Consider the following 13,780-nt stretch of genomic DNA (forward strand, 5'->3'; position numbering starts at 1 on the left):
TGAGTAACCGATCTAAGGGAGATGATTCTGCTAGTACTTCCCCTTCAATAATGTGAGTCCTGAGGGCGTGGCCAAGCTGTAGGTATCTCAACCACTCACCTTTTCCCAATTCGTATTCTTGCTGTAGTGTTTCATATTTAATATAGGCATGATCTCTCCACATGCTCCCTGAGTCTCTCCAGGCCCAGTAGCTTCCACTTACTAAAATTCTTAAGTTTGTTAACCTGCGGAAGTCCCGCATTGACCCAGAGTGGGGTCATTTGTGTCAATCATCCTTCCCAACCCAACGCATTTACGCAAGACCTATTGCATTGCAAACGGGAGTGCGGGCGGGTGAGAAGGCATGAACAATGAGAGTGCGGGGGCGAGAAGGTACGGGAAGAAAATAGTGCTCACAATCTAAATTAAAAAAAACTGTGTAGCACTTGAAGTAAATGAGCCAGTAGCCAATGACGATATGGCCATCATAACAAGCCTAAAATCAATCGGAAGGCAGCATTTAGGAACTAAGCCAATGAAAAAGATAGGCGGAGAGTGGACGGAGCTTCCACTCCATAATGAATACTGCATGCCTCGCAAAGCAAGCCGCTATAGGCTCAACCTAATCAGCCACAAATAAGTAGGCAATCCTGAGTCAGAAAGAAGAGTTTTAGCATTGGAAAGGTTTTAGACACATTGCTGTGCACGTGCAAACTTGCCTTGGTGTGGACAATTCCAAGGAACCGATCTACTACCCCGAATACTCAGTAGTGCTTCAAGGCGAAAGAGTGGGCGCTATGCAAGAAGTATATCCAGTCACTTGTAAAAGTCCATACACTTTTTTAGCTTACAGCGTGGCGTGGCCATTTTAACAGGCAGTTGCTTGTCAGTAGGTCACCCATCAGGCACACATACCAAAATATTAGAGGAGGAAAGTTGGATATTTAAAAAAAAAAAAAACATAATCGGAAGAATGTATTTTTCCCAATAGACTTATAATCACCCGCGACACAGAATCACTGAGATGACGCTCACGGAATAAGTCAGTTAGGTACATTGATGAAATAAGGCACTTGGCCGGGTTACGAATGGTGTCACTCAAAGTTGTGGAACGACACTCAGAATTACACGGAAATTATGAAAATGTCATTAATAAGCGATAAAAAAAAACCCTAGGCTGGGTATCACGATCAGTTAAGTGGAATATAGCATCAAAGAGCAGCTACTTCGATCCGCTACTCCTAAGGCAGCACTGAGTAACACAGCTCCCTGTATGGGCGGGGTTATGGAGCTGCTATCCAATAGGACAGAGCTCCGAAGACAGCCAATGAGCAGAAAATACACATTGTCCATGGATACGTTATATTGCTGAACATCGTCAAACAAACGGCCATCTTGGAACTTCAAAATGCTTTCTTTCTCTCTTTAAAAGTACAGGGAAAACATACGGAATCTTTTCTCAACCACTCTTGTGTACAGTTTTGATTATTGTTATACTTCGTCTGAAAACTCACTATGTTTCTATAAAGAAATAAATTCAAAATATTATTGGTATATTGTAAAAGTTCGTTTTATCTTTTATGGTAAAAACATGATGTTTCTATTGAAGTTTAAAATAGCTATTCTAGTTGGCGGCTTTCGAGCTCCTAATTGGCTATTGCTTATATAAATGCAGTTTACAATATAATATTTCCACATTGCCCCATGACCTTTGTGAGTAAGTGCTGCGATGGGCGGAGCTTGGTAGATTCTCTTGGTTGAAGTGATCGTTGTTGACATCGGAACCATCGCAACCGACACCTGGGAGCTAGCAGCGCGTGCAGCGGAGGGGACGGGGAAGATCAGTGAATGGTAGTCAGGGACTGACAGATGCTACAGGAAACGGAGTGCTATGAATAGTCGCCAGCAACAGCCATCGCTTACATTGTGCCTCTGTCAGGTCAGACCTCTTTTGCCCAATGTGAGTTTTATTGAGTACAGTTGTCCAGCGTATATGTGTGGTATTAGACAAAACTCGTCCCTTTAAAAGAAAATGTTATTTTCCTAACATGAGCCTCTGTTATGATGTCACCCCATAACCAGCTGTGCACTTTAAAAATCTGTAAAAAAGAAGCCAGGGTCATCTGCTACAGTGCTGCTTCAACGTCGGTGTGTTGAGCTGTCAGATCGTATTTTGCAAGAACCAGAGAAATACAGCTCCCTCTGGACGCAGGGCTGGGAGGTTCGCCGAGGGAGGCTGTATTCTTGGGGTGCCTGGCATGGAAACCTTTGAGGCGCCGTGAGTCAGGCGTGTGTCTTCTTAAAGCTAGGTGACCTGAATTAGAGTGAACTCAATTTTGTCAGCGAACCCTCGATATTTGGTCAGACCCCCAACCAGTAGTAGTACCACGTTTAGTTCCATTAGTCTCTAAAACTATACGTCTATCACCAGCAGTTTTAACTTCTGAAAACATATAGCTACTGCTTTGGGGGAATCATTTATAAACGGGGTACATAGATAACGTATAGGTTTGGGAATAGAAAACGATACCAAAGACAGCAGAAAACTGTGACACCTAGGGGTGGGCGAGCCAACAGATTAACATGGAGCATCAAGCCAAATCTCGGCTCTGGATTTTAGAAACCATGTACGAGCAGAGCATAGAAAATATTTGGCATGTAAATAATGCAACAAAGTTCATGTTAGAATAGGATAAGGTGTCTTAAAAACTGAAACAGTGTAATTTGTTGAACACACGGAACCATTTTGCCTTATTACATCATATTATTTGAGAAGTGTTTATTACAAATTAATTTTTAAATATGAACTGAAACATTCTTGCCCTGATAGCAGTTCTATTAGTGAGATGCAAGTCAGAGGCAATGAGAGATCACGTATACCCTGTTTGCGGACTAGGTTCTTATTACAAATCTAGAATTATTATTATAGATGGAGCAACATTATAGTATATTAAATCAAACACGAGAGGTTTTTGTACAGCATGCGTCCAGCTTTCTCATATTTGAAGGTGGTCTCATATTCGATAATGAACAAAAAGAAGGCTTGGTAAAATAAAGTGGTTGTCTATGATCAAACAGTTTGATCAAGTAGGGAAACTGAGATTTTCCCCCCAGATTTTTCAGTTTCACACTGTGCTGTTTTGCCTCTAGAAGAGTATCCTTTTCTGACATCAAGGCTAATGTGTTGCCTTTAGTTTTTATTGTATGACTGAGCATGAGAATCGGACAGAATCCACCTGTTTTTGGCAGTTTTACCGAGTGCCAACCTTGCCCTGAAAGCTTCACAACAGAGACCGACTAGGTCACATGTTTTTTTGGGCCATGGATATTTGCTGGGATTCACGGGATGCTGAGCAGAGGCCTGGAATCAAACCTGGTTCTCCATGTTACATGGATGGCAGATGTAGCCACTGTGAGCCACACCATCTCCCAGGAAAGTTCGGCTAGTTTTCGGCTCTGGTTTCCAAGATTACCTCAAGCTGAGCCGGAGCCAATCATTCGGCTCAAGCCTGGCTAGAGCTTTAAGTGGCTCGCCAACCCCCAGTCACAACTACATGGAGCTCCGGAGGCTTTGAGAAAAGTGCTTTGTATTGCAAGAATTTTAGGTCTGGTGTTTGAGACTGCTTTAGTTTACTCGCTAAACTGTTGTTTAAAAAAAAGATATATATTTATAATAATGCATATCTGTAGGGATATTTGGTCAGTGATCTTTATCCATTGTTCTTTCCAATTGTCTTCCACTCTTCACGTCCGCTCACCATAGCATATACCGTGAATCAGTGGCACAGAACTTTGTCAAGAATGCACAGGATATATTTGTCTATGGCAAGTTATCTATATTAATGATCATTAGAGTTTAAAAGTCTATAAATATGTAATGCAAATTAGATCAGATATTTATGGTCACTCTGTCATGTTGCATGCTGGTATTTTGATTTGAAATTATTCTCATTATCCTTTTATTAATGATAGCTATGGTATGAATGGTGCCCATCTCATATCGGCACAGCAGGTCTAAGCCCCAAAAGTTTCTCTGCTTCTTTATTGACCTGTATTTCTCATCTCTCTAATATACTTAGTCAAAGTCTGCTCTGTTACAGCAGCCTATCCGTCCCTGTCCTGCAACCAGTGTTACACTGTGCTTCTGCCCCTACAGCTTACTCACTTTCTTCATCATGCTACTTAGACTACACACACATACAGTTATGGCCTTCCAAGCAAAACATCATGATCATTTTGCATGGTTACCATCTCTCCATAACACCTGAAGATAAGACCTTCTTTTTAGTGAACCGAAAGGGGAGAGTGAGTTCTTTATCTCAGTGTTTCCAGAATTTTATGGCATGTATCTGAGTGTGTGTTTCTCTGTTAGTCTGTAGAGTCACACTTTACCTGGGCCGCAACCCTGCAACCTGCACTATGGCTTCTCGTTTGTTGGCTCTTTTGGGAGCTGTACTACCTTTCTCATAAATAAACATATATGAAGGTTTATATAGAATTTGCTTGTACCAATTGTAGGCACTTTCCATTCATAATTAAATAAAGTTAGGCTTTAGGAGATATTTATTTGCCCAAGATCACACACTTTCTTCTAAGTGGGATAGGAAATCTAAGATAGGGGACCAGAGTTCATAAGTTACGAAGCTGACGGCTAAACACCAGACAGTAGATCCTCTGAAGCACAATTGTCTGGTTCCATTTCCTCTACACAGATAGATTTTCAAAGAATTCAGTGTCCTGAACCCACATGTTTATGCTTGAATGCTAATAATTTCCTATGCTACACTGTGCTATATTTTACATGAGCCTTTTACTGATTATATCTGTATTGCAAATTAGTTCCTGCCCAATTCTATGTAGAAAACATGATAAAAAGAAACTTTTTATTTGCGTTTTCAAAACAATTGACAATACAGCACCACAGGAGAATGAGAGTCTGAAGTACATCAAATTGTATCTCGGGTGATTCAGTGAAAAAAGCAAAGCATCAATAAGATCATTTCATTTCTCTCCAGTCTCCTGTGAAGGGCACTGTTAACCCTCCAGGTTATCCCCAACCCACATTGAATCTCCCATTGTATATGAATTATATCCTCCACCCGATCTAACAATCACTTTCGGAGTCACATTCGCTTTCAGTACCCGACCCTTTACATCAATATCCGAATCCAAGATCCAGCACACAAAGCAATCCGCACAGCGATACCCTCTTCTGCCTTCTCCTCCCTCCTACTGAGTCTCATATGTGCTTCCTGCACAACCACTCCATAACAACTCCGCGCCAACTATCAAAGTAAATAGCCTTCTGACCCAACCAGGTAATGGCCAGTGTCATCTATAATGTATTATAATGATACTGAGGATCCATGCCTTGGCTGCCTCTTACGATTTTCCTGTGTGCCACCATCGCCTATTCTAGCTGAGGCTACAGTAACAGTGACCTAGTTTTTTAAGTCTTTGCTTGGGGTTCTCTTTAGTTGCCTCACCTTATTATTGCTTTTCCAAAATAATCGTACAAAATCTCTGTGCTGACTGAGTCTTTTGGTCATCACCCATTGTTCTGCTAAGCTCTCATTCACAGTTTGCTTCTGCCTGTCACAGCATTCAGCATGAGGCAGTTGGCCATCCCACTTTACTCACTTTGAGTGACTACACCAAGCCAGTGAACACTGTTCGTATTTACTTTAAAGTAGTTCCTTTTCTCTTCAGTGTCAAAGCTGGTTCAAATTGTGTTTTATTTATTAACTTTAAATTCCTTCTGTTTATTTTGCTTACACTACGTTTTTAAAGCTTATGTTCTAAAGTTTTTATGTGACATTGTAGCTTCTGGAGAATTGAGAGAGAGGTCAAAATCCTTCTGGTGTTGCTTATAATCCCTTCTTCAGGGGACCATGCCTTGCAGTTTGGGATAGAATGTTCCCTTCAGGAGCATAGTCGGTACTGATTTGCCTAAAGGGGCCTTTATCTAGAGAGGCATGGTGGGCGAAAAACAATGGACTGGAATTAGGCCTGAGGGATAGCCACTAACTGAGATTTTCTAGCATTCCAACCATCACTTTGTTGTTGTTGCAGGCTCTGCGGCTGGGCACACCTCAGCATGTCCTCCACTTCCACAAGTTTGCTTCCCCCTGAACTTTTCAGGAATTTTTTGGGCCCTTAACTTTGGTACCATTAGAAAGCCTGTCAGATCATGCAAATCAGTGCAGTATGTTAGTAGAAAGTAATGCGAACCTGTATGGGTCTAGTTTTTGCCCTTGATGGAATTCAGCAGCATTAAAGCTGGCCTATGTCGACAGTTCATTAGTTTAGAAATAGAGGCACTGATTTGAATGAAAGTTTGCCTTTGGGAATCTGTCCATGTCACACAGCATCGCACTAGCTCATATCTAAGAGTATCTCTACTGTTGTTTTGTGGGTAAATTGATGTTTATGAGGTATTCACTTAGTGATTTAACAGTATGCCGTTGTAATGGTAGTTCTGAGCAGTCTCGTCTTCATTTAATCTCCCTTTGTTGTTTTGATAAAGTACAAAGGTCAAGATATATCCTGCCTCTTTTACGTCAATATAATTTTAGCCAATGTCTCTGTTGTATTGGTTCACAACATTAATAAGAAAAACAATAAAGGTTCAATAAAGGAGTTTATTGAGTAGAATAACTCCAAAAGAGGAAACCCACAAAATCATCAAGTACTCCTGATATGATGTTGTCCGGTCCGATCTCCAAGTTAGAATCGACCGGACAGCAACGTACTAAGGAGAAAGAATACAGAACATAGAATTCAGAACACAAGTAAATTAAAGGGATACAACATCTCCCTTCACTAAACAAAATAAAAGAAAAAAATCAATACAAATAATAATCATTAAATCTGGCCGGAATAACAACGTTTCTTTTTTCAGTAACAGTACTGGTATCTGAAATTGAAGACCTGTCCATATGGACATCAGTACAATCAGTAGTGCAATTATTACAAACATTTTGTTGATTACAATTAGAAATGTTAATTTGCAAAGAAGAAAAATTATTTGAATCAATTTGTTGATTAAGATAAAGTATTTGAATCAATTGTTGATTACAATTAGAATTGTTTGGTTGGTTGCAAAGAAGATAACGTATTTGCATCATATTGGTTTTGATCAGATACATGTTTATCAAAACACCAGAATGAACTGCTCAAATTTTCTTTGTCACGCATTTTCTTAACAATAATGTCTTTGTGAAAAGGTTCAGTTTTAATAACAGCACTCTTGTTCCACCAGCCACAATTTTTTAACATGACTGAAGAGTGTGTGACTCTTACAATTTTTTGAGGGGTATATTTAGATTCTCCTTTGCTTGTTTTTTTTAGGTTTTTTAACAATGACCCAATCTCCAGATGCATATTCTTTCTTTTCCTTAGTAGGTATTTTAGTGCAAAGTTTGTATTGTCTCGCAAACAATCATTCACTGAACTGTGAGAATTCTTTTCAACCATCTTGGACAAAGAGTCTAATTTGTTGTTAAAAACAGGATCTAAAACAGTTTTAGCATCTCTGCCTTTCAGTATGAAAAAAGGGGAGAAACCAGTGATAGAATTTGGAGTATTGAGATAACTCCAAACCTTCTCCTTTATGTGTTTTCTCACATCTAAACCAGAAGATAAAGCTGTTTGAATACCTTCCTTGAAAAATGTATTTGATCTCTCTACTAAGCCATTAGCAGCTGGAAAATACAGTGGTGTTTTCTCATGCTTAATATCAGTTTTTTTTAAAACAATCCACCATTTAAAAAAAAAAAAATGTGTGCCTTTATCGGAAACTAATTTTTGGGGAGATCCTTCAACACAAAAAATCTTTTCCAAAAAATCAATGACAACATCAGTTGTGGGAAAAGAAATAACATCATAAACAATCCATTTGGAATAATAATCCATACTTGCCCACCAATAAAATTTTCTAAGTAATTTTTTAGTTCCTGACATACCTGGATGACCAATATGTGCCTTTTTCACTAATGAATTAATAAGCTTCAATGGTGGAACAAAAAGACCATTTCTAGTGATTATATTGTTTTCCACACTCAATTCTTAAGAAACTTGTTGAAAAGGAACTAAACACTTTTCTAAATTTCTTAACGGTGCCCTACCGTTGGTGACGAATTTGATGACTTTTTTAAGTACATCATCAGTTTGTATCCTTCAAACCAATCTTCTTCAGAAATGACTTCCATAGAATATTCAGAAGCACCAATGGCAGAAACAACACATTCGTCATCGTCGTATTCTAAAGCATCTGAAATGTTTTTTACAGGTAAGCGAGATAAGCAATCTGCTCTAAAATTAGCTCCACCAGATATGTGCTTGATATCAAAATTGTATTCTTGCAACCTTGATATGAGCCTTACAAATCTAGAAGATGCCATACCAGTACCGTTACCACTCATTAAATATATCAGAGGTTTGCGGTCAGTTAGTAAATTAAAGTAATTACCTCACAAATAGCTTTTGAACTTTTCAACAGCCCAAGTGCAAGCCAATGCTTCTCTCTCGATAGTGCTGTAACTTGACTCAGCCTTACTTAAAGTTCGTGAAATAAATGCAATAGTATTTTCTTTTCCTTTATGAGTTTGAGTTAGTACACCTCCGAGCCCTACTGAACTCGCATCTACAGTAACTGTACATTTTAACCCACATGTAAATGGTTGTAAAGCAGGATCATTTTTGATCATGTCCATATTGTTATTAAAAGCATCTTCATGTTCCCAATCAAAGTTTTCATTCTTGCGAATCAAACATCTAAGAGGCTCAACACAAAATGCATATCCATGCACACAGCGTGCAAGGTACTCACTAAGTTCTAGAAAAGGCTTAAGGGAATCTTTATCCACAGGTGCTGAAGCATTAGTGATAGAATCAATAAAAAATGTCTTTGGCTTAATACCCTCTTTCGTGATAGTGTCCTAAATATTCTAATTAATTTATCAGAAAACAACATTTATCTTTTGAGACTGTCATCCCTTTGTCATGCAAAATCTCAAGAACTTTTGCTAGAACATTATTATGTTCTTCAATACCTTTACCAAAAACAAGTATGTCATCTTGGAATGCTTGTTTGATATCTCCAAATAATGAGTCCATTAGATTCTAAAAAACATTATCTGCAGAAGCTAATCCAAATGGAAGCCTCATATATTTGAAGGCACCAAAAGGAGTAACAAACGTAGTCACATTTTGAGACTTTTTCAGAGAGAGATACCTGATGGTAAGCTGATTTTAAATCAATAAGTGAAAAATGAGTTGCTTGTCCAATTGACATTAACATTTCCTAATTAAGAGGTAAAGGGTGGCAATCCACCAAAATAGTCTTATTCAAGGAGCTTAAATCAGCACACAAGCGCAAATTTCCATTTTTTTTTAGCCAAAACAACAACCAAAACCCACTCCGAAGAGTCAGTAGGCTTGATGATTTTGTTTCTATAGAGACTGTCCAAAAGTTCTTTCAATTCCTCTCTTAACACTGAGCGGAACACTTCTCACTTTATGTTTAACAGGTATTGCACCCTCTTTTAACTTAATGTTGTGTACATCTCCTTTAACACAGCCTATTTTATCTTCAAAAACATCTTTGTACTTCTTGATAATTTCATCTAATTGAAATGAATTATTATTATTGGTACACACATCAACTGTTGAGATTGGCATATCCCCAAGAATTATTGGAGTATCCCTTCCCGGTTTAAGCATGATTCCCATCTTACCTAGATCACGCCATCCAATGATATCACGCCCTTTGTTTGCTACATATACTTTTGTAGCTATAGATCTGCCCAAAAGATTCACTGTTCCATTAAAATAACCTATCATGTCTATATCCTGTCCGCCAAACGCTTTAGGATCGACATCTGTAATAAAAAGCTAATTAGGAAATGAATTCTTATAATAAGTAATATCAGATAGTATAGTAATTGGAGATCCTGAATCAGCCATGACCTTTACATTTACATTTTCAATGCTGGCTTGACCCAAAAGTGCTTTAAAAGACACATCAGAATCTATTACATTAACGTTTACAATTAGGTTATTAATCATGTCATTTTCTAGTTCTTCTATAGCATTTACATTCAATTGAGAAGTATTTTTGTTTTTGAAATTAGTCCTGCAAGAGCTTTTGAAATGTCCTAGCTTCTTAAATCTTGAACATCTTTTTCCAAGAGTAGGACAACTTGGGTTATTTCCTATATGTGTCTTTGAACCACAACGATAACATATCAAATTCTTTCTCACGATGGTATTAGGTTTAGGTTTTGTGTTTTCCAAAACTTTAGTCTTGTTTGAAACAGTACAAACTGATTCAGAATTGCTGTCTGAACCTGTGATGACTTTAGTAGAAACTGATGATCTTTCAATGCTTATGACAATGTCTATAACTTCAGTCAAAGTAGGATTCCTACAAGCTAAAAGACGCTCTTGTACCTTTTTTGAGAAGCAGTGAACTACAAGCTGATCACGTAGATATATATCCAACATTTCTCCGAATTCACATTTAGAAGCTAATATATGTAAATTAGAAATGTAATCTTCTAAACTTTCATCAGCTAACTGTTTTCTTTTGTTAAAACTGTGTCTTTCAACCATAATATTTGGTTGTTCAATGAATCTTTTTTCCAACCTTTTTATTGCTTCTGTGAAAACATCCCAGGGTATAAATTGTCCAGGAGGAGGTTCACTCTCTGGAATGTTATAAAAAAATTATCTACCTGCATCTCCCAGTTAACCATAAAGTACTGCTTTCTTTCTTTCATTAGAATATGATTTTCCGTCTATGGCAATAATATAACTTTCAAAAGATTTGAACCATTGTTGCCACTTTACTGGTGGTTTTCCTGGATTTTGTAAGAATGGGTTGATTTGATATGGCTGAATCTGATAAGCCATAGTAATTTGAATTCAAATGAGCAAGAAAGAATTAAATGAAAGAAGAAATTCTCACCTTTAATTTCCTGCTCCTTTTTTTTATTTATAATATAGTAGTAATGAAATCTGTAATAGTAGATAAATTGGCTGGACAATCCGAGCAATACAACTTGAATAAGGTCCAAAAATTACTTAAGGACGAAGTTATTCAATTAAAATGCGTGCTTCGTGTCCGATTCATATGGTTGCTATGGAGTTACCAGGCAAAACAATATCCTTGAAAATGGCCGCCACGTAAGGTCACGTTGCGTGACCTAGCGTGATGACGCTAAAGTGATGACGTACATTGTCCTACGGTTCTTCCTTCATGCGCAGCAGCAGTTCATCACGGGCAGCTCTTCAGAACACATGTGGCCATTCAAACAAACGATGCGACGAGCAAATGGAAAACAAACGGTCTTCAGAAACATAAAAAGTGGTAAAGTAATCTTACCGGATGTTTCTCGACCGCAGCGTTGTTTAATCCATTTAAAGAAAAATTCGTCATCAAGTTTTGATTTTCTTCTTTCATTTAAGTAAAGATGTAAATTGTTTTCGCCGGTGGGTTTTCCACAAAAAAAAATGTGTTCAATTCCCAAAAACAATTGTTGCCAAAATAATGTTGTATTGGTTCACAACATTAATAAGAAACAATAAAAGTTCAATAAAGGACGTTATTGAGTAGAATAATTTCAAAAGAGGAAACCCACAAAATCATCAAGTATTCCTGATATGATGTTGTCCGGTCTGATCTCCAAGTTAGAATCGACTGGACAGCAACGTCCTAAGGAGAAAGAATACAGAACATAGAATTCAGAACACAAGTAAATTAAAGGGCTACAACAGTCTCCCAGCACTTTATTTCTTTAAAAAACGTAATGATCCACTCGTATGTTTTGTGTTAGCTTCATTCCTTTGGTCCTGCATTAAATGGAGGAGAGCTTGCTCAGCTTGGGGAAACCCTGAGTCCACTTAAGATGTGAATGTATTTATATTAGTCGCCATTCAACACTTATAACACCTATCTTCCCACATTCCTAGGGGTGAAATATTATAAGATTTATTCAGAAATTTAAAGGAACTAGTAATTGTTTTTAATGTATTTTAAACTGATTGTAATATTGTTTTATTAATGTAACTGATTTTAGATTGTTCTTAATGTCTTTCTTTACTCTGTGCACTTTATATGCAGTAGAAATACTGCGAAATAAAGATAATTGACTGAATGATTTTCATGAGGTTTGTTGTTGTTTTCTTTTGCAAGAGAGTATATTTTCATGAAATTATCAAGTTTATAGCGTTGAATTGTAACATTTAATATTGGAGGCAAGATGGCGCCCGTGAAGGACGCTTGAGCGCACCTCACCTCTCTTGCGGGACCCTGGAGTACCGAGTTCTGAGCCGGAGCAAGTGAAGCCAGTCTATGCCGCGGATCGTTACCATTGAATCGGGATACATTGTTGCTGGTTGCCGGTCGTCGGTTGCAACATCTCCCACAGCTGTAGAAATTTGGAGGCAGTCGGAATCTAGCGTTTGGCGTTCAGCGTTTCTGTGTGGCGTGGCCGAGGGAGAACGCTTCTGGAGGCCGGCGCAGGTTTTGTTTTTGCTGAGTAGAAGTTGCCGGAGACTGTATTGCTCAAACCGAGGCTCAACTGAGGCTGCCACCGAATAATAGCAACCGGCGGGAAGAAAGCGAAATTGAGCCTTTTATTGTTTGTTCCTCAAGGCAGCTTCTCCCCTGGTGTGAAGGTAACCCCAGCGGCATTTTCTATCGGGATGCCGCCGAAGGGTTCTCGAGCAAAACCGCTCGGACAGGAGGAAGTCCCAGCTGAGGCCGCGGAGACTGCAGCAGTGGTTGGGCAGGTGAGGGGGAAAGCTGGGCAGAGTGGTGATTCTAACTCGGCCACTACTAAGGTACAAAAATTAGCGGAGGCTACACAAGTCCAGGGAGTTATTGGCCAGGAGAAGGGGAGAGCCACGGCTGGGAATGGTGGAATGAAAATACCAGCGCTTTTCGCGACCACGGCGGAAAGGAGAAAAGAAAGGGAGAAAAAGAAAAATAGAGCAGAGTATGGATGAAGTGGCGGTTAATCTGGGGGAACCAGATGAATTGGACTCTGGCAGAGACTCATGTATTCAAGAAGGGGCAGTGGCTGCCTCAAGTAAGGCCTCAGTGAATATTGTAGATGAGTCTTTGCCGAATCCGAGTACGATGACTTATGGTAGTGCTCTGTGCATGGAGGAGACGAGACAAGGCGCGGTAAATGTAGAAGTGGACTCTGGAGACTTTTACTCTCTTTCTGAGCATTCTGGCTCCTCTTGTGATGATTTGGCAGTACAGTACTCGGCTCAGCTTTCCATGTTGGATGGCAGTGTCTATGGCAGTTCAATAGTAGAGGATCTTGAGGAGTCGGAGGAAGGTCAACTTAAGACAGTCAGGAAGCTGGATATGTGTGCTAGAAATGACACTAATGTTAAAACTCCGAATCAAGAGGGTCCAGCAGTTCTTGAAGGAGAAGAGGTCTCTTTAGCATTAATTTATCGGTCTATCATGCAACATAGAGATGAGACCAGGGAGGAGAGTCAAAGGATCCAGAACTCATGTCGGAAACTACAGAATTCTGTTAGACGCCTGGTGAAATCACATGGTGATTTTGTATCTCGATTCAATGAAGTGGAAACAAGGGTATCGACATTGGAGGATGAATTTGCACAGCAGAAAATTATAGTGGAACAGAGTCTGGCTACGAAAGAGGACATGATCTGGAAACTATCTGACATTGAGAATCGCGCACGGCGCAATAATTTGAGGTTTCTTCAGGTCCCGGAGGGGAAGGAGGGGCAGGATCCAAGGGGGTTTGTTGTAGGC

At 39.1% G+C, this 13,780-nt stretch overlaps 1 protein-coding gene across 4 annotated transcripts in view; it reads left to right on the plus strand.

Annotated features, from left to right (window-relative positions):
• Window positions 1–1,707: 1,707 nt before the first annotated feature.
• The window catches only part of AHI1 (Abelson helper integration site 1), an 862,008-nt gene continuing 849,935 nt past the window's right edge, over window positions 1,708–13,780 (plus strand). The window contains exon 1 of one of the 4 annotated variants that reach the window (XM_078649231.1): window positions 1,708–1,939. The gene's annotated coding sequence lies outside the window, so the exon portion shown is untranslated. The remainder of the gene's footprint in view (window positions 1,940–13,780) is intronic. The other 3 variants (XM_078649230.1, XM_078649229.1, XM_078649228.1) reach the window with 3 other exon arrangements.

This window comes from Lissotriton helveticus, chromosome 6, assembly GCF_964261635.1.
Source record: "Lissotriton helveticus chromosome 6, aLisHel1.1, whole genome shotgun sequence".
NCBI classification, from domain to species: domain Eukaryota; kingdom Metazoa; phylum Chordata; class Amphibia; order Caudata; family Salamandridae; genus Lissotriton; species Lissotriton helveticus.